At 46.4% G+C, this 6,529-nt stretch overlaps 1 long non-coding RNA gene across 2 annotated transcripts in view; it reads left to right on the top strand.

The window, feature by feature from the left end:
- Window positions 1-3,801: 3,801 nt before the first annotated feature.
- LOC103921320 overlaps window positions 3,802-6,529 on the top strand; it is a 33,435-nt gene continuing 30,707 nt past the window's right edge. Inside the window, exon 1 of one of the 2 annotated variants that reach the window (XR_663849.1) lies at window positions 3,802-4,006. This is a non-coding gene — a long non-coding RNA (uncharacterized LOC103921320). Of the gene's footprint in view, window positions 4,011-6,529 lie in introns of both variants that reach the window. The other variant, XR_663848.1, reaches the window with a different exon arrangement.

Here is a 6,529-nt window from a genome sequence, read left to right as displayed (position 1 = left end):
CGCCCCCCCCGGGCCCCGCGGGTCTCCGCCCCTGCCCCCGGGGAGGGTGGCCCGGCACGGCCCAGTCGGCACCGCCGCCTGTCTCCCGCCAATGTGGGCTGCGCCCACTCACCCGGCATGGCCCTCGCGGCTCCCCCCCCGAAATCACGCGCCCCGGCCCCGGCGACTTTTGACACGCTTCAACTCTGTTTCGTTCTGGACAAGGCTCTAACCAATTTCCTATCCTCGTTGCCTAGGTTAGTGAGAATTGTGCCAAAGTGGCAAAGCTGCTCTTCTTCAGCAGTTCAGTTCGGTGTCACGTCTGTATTTGTGGCATGAAGATTTCTGTAGATTGTGTTTCTCCAGTAGCCAAAGGGCATTCCCCGTTCCCCAGCTCCGGGTCCCGTTCCCCAACGGGATTGCTGCTGTACCAACTGAAGGCTTCCTTCTTGCGGTATAAGCCAAGAAATCCTTTTTAATAGAGATTGCAAACTCCGGGTAAGGAATTTGCTCCACAGAGCTCCGGAGAGTCAGAGCAGTACCTGTTACTGAGGGCTTGAGTCCCGTCAGATGCCCTTTAGAGCAAAAAAATCACATGTGCTCTACGGGAGGGCAACAAGGGGCCTGGGAAATGTCAGCCACCCAAAAGGATTTCCCTCCTGTTGGAGACCAGCAAGGACCTTTCTAGTGCAGGAAGGAGAAAAGATCTGGTTGCAGAGTGACTGCTGAACAGCTCTGTGGAAGTTGGCGGAGAGCTAGAAGGCTGGATCAAAGAAGAATGGTGACCAAAGCGCGAAGGAAATCCCGTCGGGTGGCTGTACAGGTATGAGCAACCCTCTGCTCTTCAGGCAAACCACAGGGGCTCTGACGGGGTGTGCCTGCTAACAGGCCTTAATGCAGCATGACAGTTGATTCATTAAAGTAGGGAGCAGCTGTCCTCTCTGAGGAAGGCAGGGGAACCCGGGAGGCCTGATGGGCTTTTCTGCCAACAAAGAGGCAGTGAGGAAGGAAAGGAGGTATAGGGGGTCCAAAAGAGAACTTTGGTGGCAGCACTTTGTCCTTCTACTCTTGACTGCTGTGCTTGGGAAGACGTGAGCTCTAGGCATGGCCAGAACAGGTAGTGCTCTTCAGGGGGATTGCGATGTGAGCTCCGAGGCACTCCCGAGCAACGGAGCTCCAACGGAGCTGGTCAAAGAGCTGTGGTCGTGCACAGCCTCGCTCTGAACCGAGGTGCTTGTTCCCCGGCACCGTTCACCTCTGTCGGCATCTAGCTAACGGAGCTCTGTAACGCCCTGGCGTCGGAAGGCCGAGCGAAATCTCAGAAAGCCTGGTGAGAAGGAAACCCTGAGCACCAGAGTTTGTCTTGGGAGGTGGCTGGTAGAAGAGGATGGCTGAGGACACGCTAAAAGCAGGAGCTGAAGGAGGCAGCCTGGGCAGCCTCTAGTCACTCTCAGCAGTGTCAGCCAGCGAGTATTGTAGACGGGCTTCTTGGGGTTTCAGGTTTCTGTCTCGGTCCTGGATGGCATGTCGGACCTGGATTCCTGGACTCTCCAATACTGGACTTGGCATTCCTTCTTTCCTACTCTGGTTGTGCCTGAGACACCGTCTGGTTTTTGTCCTGGCAGGTTCAGTGGTGGACTTAGTGGTGCTTGTTGAGGAAATGTCCCTGCTGCCTGGGCTCTCACCTGACCCAGCAGCCTGGACTGCCTTCCCCTGGGGACTCCTCCTGCCTCTGGATCGAAGCTTGTACTGCAGCACCATTGCCAAGGACCCCCAGGGATTGATGAAGCAGCTCCCTCGGCTGCCCTGTAGCTCGCCCAGGTACAGTAAGTTTCTGAGTGTAAATGGCCTCTGCTTTACACTTCCGTCGTGTCTGGTTTTTTTTTTTCTCCACGAGACATCCTCGCAGGCCTTCAAGAAGGCAGCTAGCAAGGGAAGGTTTCAGTCTTCCCTACCCTACCTGCTCCTTCCTAGACTTTTGCAGAGTCTTTCCCTTGCAGAAGGATGGGAAGCTCAGGTGTGTTAGGAGATGACTGTGAGCCTTGTTAGAGGTGAATGATCAGCAGTTCAGAGGCTTCTGCAAGTCTCTTCCACTGAGAATCCCTTGTTGTTTATTTCAGGTAAACCAGAGTTTTAATGGCATGTCAATGATTGGGTAAATTCACCGCTGAGATAAGAAAGCTGAAAACTGTCTTGTCTGGAGAGGGACAAGTTAGAGGACAGAAGATGAAAAAGGAAATAGTCTAAGTACTGAGTAGATGAAGAATAAAAACTTTTTTCTGAAGTTCTGTTTTTTTGTTTTCTTTTCCATGCCTTCTGAAGTTTGTCTGAGTAATTTCTTCTTTTTGGTTTTCTTTCTGTCTTCAGAATTCATTTTGCATTATAGAAGATTGAAAACATACAAAAAAATTTCTTTACTTACTCTCACATATTCTTTGGCAAATATGAAATGATGTTTATAGGTAACAGGCTTTATCTTTGAAAGCCATGAGATCAGACTCAATTTTTAAATACCTTGGTGTGTCATGCTGCTTTGTGAAGATCTTAATTGAACTGGGTTTTGCGGTGCGTGATCCTTTCTCTTTCTGAGGCTAGGAGGTCCTCCTAGTTGTACTAAATGCCACATTTTGCAGGATACTGCCTTACTACTTCTGCATGCTCTTATTTTCTCCGAAGAATTCCTGTAGCATTGATGTTCTAATGTGCTGCTTTCCTGTGATGCAGAGCTTCACAACTGTTAACTGCTAGACATAGTACATTGTAGTGTGAAAAGTCCTAATGACATACTATTTACAGCAGTATATAGTTTCAGTCAAGACTAATCTTTTCAGGCCACTTTGATGGGCATTAAACTAAGAAACAGGTACATCAAAGCCCCACATTAGCAAAGGAATGTAAGTGCTGGGCACCTGCTGTCAGCCCTTCTGACTTCACTAGGGTTTGTACAGCTGCACATTTCAACCTGCATGGATTTTCATGTGGGATAGCTGGAGAACGTGAAGGAGCACTAAGCTAAATTCTCTTTGACTTTTACCATAACAAGGAACATGTTTGTACCAGTTTGCCAGGAGAGAATATATATTATGCAGTAGCACATTACCAGAAAATCCTCTTTCTAGTAAATCTGCACTTATGCATAGATCAGCATTGATGCTTACACAAAATGGCTGACTTGTTTTGCTAACAATCAGTGCTTTCCTGGAATCTGATTGCTCAGGTTACTCAGGTCCTTGGAATATTTTAAGAATAAAGACTGCTGTATCAAATCACTTTATTAAATTGATATGACTGGCCAAAGGAATACCTGACTGCTTTTTAAAAGATTTTTACATATTTGCAAAATTATGAAGCTGGCACATTTTGATGTCTTAAGATTTAGTAGGTTTTTTTTTTCATAATGATGTTTCATCTGTCATATTTGAGGATATTGCAAACATGAATGTTTGGTATCTTTGTTCAGTCTTCCCTTTCATCCCCTTTGTCTTCTGACATCTCTTTTCTTTCCTTACAAATCTATGGCTTCCCCTGTGGTGTTTAAAGTCATATGTTTGGAAAATTATATCTAATTATGCTGCTGGCTTGATGTATTGAAAGTATGAAACGTTTCACTGGAAACACCCGGTCTCTCAGCAGTAGCAACATGTCAATACTGCGTGCCGTAAATCGCAAGCACGGTACTCCGCAAGAGCTGCCCTGTAAATGCTGTATCAGCTTCTTCCTGACGGTGGCACCGGTTGTACGAGTTTTGCCGTGCTGCAGACAGCAAACGGGTGTCGCCAGCGGGCTGGGGCACGGTCCCGGGAAAGATTGGGGGGGGAAGGAAGGGGTCGCAAAGGCAACGTTACACATCAGCCCATTAGCTCTTTCGTTGGCATGCGTTTTTCTTTTTCTGTTTGCTGATCTTTTAGTTTCTGCTTAGCTCTGTGTTGTCGTCTCCGAAGCACGGAGTTTTCATCATCTGGTGGTTCTGCTGCCTGTGTTTCAGGGTAGCCAGTTCTACGCTGTTGCAGTCTGCTTACACCATTTTGTAGGTAAAACAATGTGCCTGCCTTTCAGCAAACTGTGTAGTTACTAGGTCTGCATGCACACAAGGTAAGGAACTAACTTGTTTAGGTGGACAGTTGTGTTTTTCTGAACCCGAGTTAGTATGGATCAGCTGTCTGATAGTAAATACATCAGAGCCTAAAAGATACCCCTGCCGCCTTCCCTGCTATTTGTTTGTTCCAGCTGTTAAATTGATAGCGTGTTGTGTGTGCTTTCAGACCTTGTAGTGTAGGGAGGAGAGTGTGAAAGATGGTGACAAAACGAGGAAAAAGGAGAGACCAGTTGCTTCCAGAAGCAAAACCCAGCTCTCTGTTCTGTAATAGTTGACTGTTTCCTTCTCCTCCCCCACCTAATGTCACTCTTCCATGTGCATGCTCTCCCCTTCTCTTCCCCAGACAGCTTTATGCATGTAGCACCTTTGAAAAATGATTTGAGCAGCGCAGCGTTTTAGGAACAACTGTGGAAGCCATCACTAGGCATCTCTTTGCTGAAGACAGGTGCTGTTTTTAACCAGCATTTCATTACTGCAGGTATATTAACATCCATTTTGTATAATCCAAAAATAGCTTGTTCAGCTTGAGAGTGAGGACATTCTCCCTAACGGTCCTAGGAGCCTGAGGCTATGGCTGTGCTGTGTTCAGAAGGCGTATCACTAGTTAGCTTTAATCCAGCTGGACTGAGTACAACAGTACTCAAATAGTAACACGGAGTGCAGTGTGGGCTAGCTGGCTGAACAAGTGTCCAGGCTTCCCAAGACGCTTCTACAACTTGAAGCGGTGAAAGCTGGCCCTAGCCTGGCTGCTACAGTCGTTTTGCTGCACTGTAGCATAGTAATATAACTTTTTGATGTGACTGCGGAGTGAGAGTACCATTCAAATCATTAGGACATAAATTCTTGAGGGATTGGTCATGCTACTGAGCCACTTAAATTTTTGTGTATTCATGTATTCGGCACAGTAGCTGAATGTAGTTACTGAATGAAACAGCATGTAGTTTTATTTCCTTGGAAACAGAAAGGTAAAATGCATTAGCGTAAGACACCAGTGAACACTTGGGTTTAGCCCATGTTTGCTGCTGACTAATGGCCTGCGTGCTGCTGGTTAATACAGACCAGCTGTTAAGTAGCTGTACTTTAATGGTAGTGATGTTGTCCTGTGTCCAAGCCCTAGGTATGTATGTTAACTTTGAATTCAAAGACAAAAGTATTATCTGGCTGCTTCTAATGATGTTATTGTATTTAGAAGAACAGATGTTTGTCAGAAGAGATGGTAGTGAGCATGTGCATGTTGTTACCCTGTGCCCAACACAAGACAATGTGGTAAATCTTAGCCACAAAAGCAGTTTAAGGTAATTCATTTTACATTGCACCATCAGTTTCCATGATTCAGCTGCTAAGTGGTAATTCTGTATAACTTGCTAACTTGTTTTCATCCAAGGCAGGTAAGTGTTGAAACACTTGAGTGGAGCAGTGCCTTGAAAAAAAAAAAACACCACACACACACTTCTTATGCTGGTGGTTAACAGTCTGCTCTCTGCACAAACTGTTGGTGCTGCAGCTTGCGCTGAAGAAGACGACTGCAGTCATCTTACAGGCATTATGTTTTCATGTTTTACTTAAGATATTGCCGAGCAAAAATGAAGATTCATTCTTGTTTAATTTGCTTATGCATTAATATATTTGGATTTGATCCATTTGCCCTGGAGAATGGCAGTCTCAGACTCAGACGTAACACAGTCTGATACAAATTCCTAAAAATTCCTACCAGGAGACTTTGGCTTTATTTTTACTAGCGATCAAGTACTTTCTGAATGCAAACAAGCCCAAAATCTCAGTGTAGATAATGGCTGTGTAGAAGCTCCTTGATTTAAACATCCGATCGTGGAAATGGCATCCTCAACTAGGAGATTACTACGGCAAAGTTAATACATTACATCTGCATTTGCTCATTACATCCAGAAACTTTTGCCACGTTGGCTAATATGACCAACAGTACTTGGTAGGGGGTTTTTGTTTTGAGAAAAACTATGAAAGCATAAACTAAAACCTACTGTGGGTGACAAACAGTAAGCATGTAATTGTAATTGTGGAACTAAGTGCATTTTGTAGTGTGTTACAAGTTTAGGGGAATTACGTAGCAAGAAAGAGCAGCTGATCTGTGGTCCAGTGTGGCAGTTACACAAGGGGCAGGCATGTCCTGTGTTGGTTTTAAAATCTGCTTGCCAGCTAGAATTCAGGCAGAGAGACGAAGATCCAGCTCCCCGATTTTCACTTTTTTGATGTCGTGTTCCCCCCCCCCTCCAGTTTGCCCGCAGTCGCCCCAAGGAACTGAGCACAAAATGGGCTCTGAGAGAACCGGTGATTTGCAGCCTGCCGGCGGCCAGAAAAACGCACAAAACCGGAGGGCGACTGCGTGACCCGCTGCCTGGCGCTGGCGTTTGTTTTCCCCAATTCCCTTCCTCCCGCCCCGGCCGGCTCTGCAGGGGTCCCCCCCACGGGTGCGGCCGT

Source organism: Pygoscelis adeliae, unplaced genomic scaffold (genome assembly GCF_000699105.1).
Source record: "Pygoscelis adeliae isolate BGI_AS28 unplaced genomic scaffold, ASM69910v1 Scaffold277, whole genome shotgun sequence".
NCBI lineage: Eukaryota > Metazoa > Chordata > Aves > Sphenisciformes > Spheniscidae > Pygoscelis > Pygoscelis adeliae.
This window is presented reverse-complemented; position numbering and strand designations above follow the sequence as displayed.